This window comes from Otolemur garnettii, unplaced genomic scaffold (assembly GCF_000181295.1).
Source record: "Otolemur garnettii isolate 467f Iridium unplaced genomic scaffold, OtoGar3 scaffold00232, whole genome shotgun sequence".
In the NCBI taxonomy this organism is placed as follows: domain Eukaryota; kingdom Metazoa; phylum Chordata; class Mammalia; order Primates; family Galagidae; genus Otolemur; species Otolemur garnettii.
The window spans coordinates 1,518,233-1,519,563 of NW_003852627.1; the positions used below are offsets into that span (position 1 = coordinate 1,518,233).

Consider the following 1,331-nt stretch of genomic DNA (forward strand, 5'->3'; position numbering starts at 1 on the left):
GACCTCTTTATACCACAGTTTAGTCATCTGAGCTAAACCAAATCATAAAAAGGTATTGGAAAATGAAAGACAGAAGGATGTGGACTCCTCAGGTAAAGCAGAGTATTACCTCCACCTATAATTACAGAGGTTTAAAATCAAAAGGAAGAAGTGAAGGTACTAGAAAATTCCTCAGTTAAGAGTCGAGAGACCTGAGTTTCATTTCATGCCTAAGTGCATGGACTTAACCTTTCTTGTTAGAGCCAGGTGTTACATTAGGGCTCATTCGTAATATTTCACTACCTGCATATGTAGCATGAAGTGTAAAAGTGACATTTAAAAAAAAAAAAAAGCAATGTCCTTGATAAGGAAAAAGCCCTACTAGAACATAGACAGCAGTTCCCTTTTAAAGGATATTTTATTGATAATCCACCAAAGTTATGCTCATTACCTTGTACCAGCCACCCCACTTTATTCACCTGACCAAATCATATTCAAAGGATGCCCACACAAACCATAAACAGCTTTCAAAAGGTAGGAAATATTAGTCTATCCAATTGATAGCAAAAAACGCTTAGACAACTCATGTAGGAAGATCAAGGCTCTTTGAGTAATCCATGTGATTCTACCTTGCACTAGGGCATCCTTGAGCTCAACCTGGTCTTTGAGTCATGCAAAGATGTGCTGAAACATGTGCTCTGTGAGAATATTCCATTTCAGGTACAGCTGCACATAGGCGTGTTACCTAAGCACTAAAATGGTGTTGGAAACCCAATACCATTATAGGAAAATACTTCTGTTTCCATGTCTTATGAAATAAGTAGGTCACATAGTGGCACAAACAACATAACCATTGCTATGTAGAATCCGATGAGATGAGGAAAAATAATGAAACAGGAAGCATGGCTATTTGGAACCATGGAAAATAGGTCTTTTCTTCTTTTTCATATATTTTTAGGGATTTTTCTCCCCAAATTATCTAGGGAGGTATGTACTACCTATGTAACTGGAAATATACACACATGGAGTTGATGTATATCTACATCTATGAATGTGGACGGACCTGAAAATTAAATTTAGAGTAATTGGTAAAGGTTGTGACTGAAACCTTTTCCCCAATGCATTCTTTTTTCTCAAGATCACAGATCACCTACCCTGAATCATCTTCACCTCATACTCCTCTTAGCCCACCTTTGACTTCTAGTCAACTATTCTGCTTCGGTCAGCCAGGTGCACCATGGAGACTTTGCTGTCTTGCCTGAGGTTGGATGACCTTCTCTGACACACTAGCCTCAGTGTGGGGCAGGGGGCAGGCACATCTGGACACATTCACATGTGATGATTGGTGCCCT

General features: G+C 39.3%; 1 protein-coding gene across 2 annotated transcripts in view; it reads right to left on the reverse strand.

The window, feature by feature from the left end:
- GRIN2A (glutamate ionotropic receptor NMDA type subunit 2A) overlaps positions 1–1,331 on the reverse strand; it is a 408,795-nt gene that overhangs the window by 71,792 nt on the left and 335,672 nt on the right. The window lies entirely within an intron of this gene.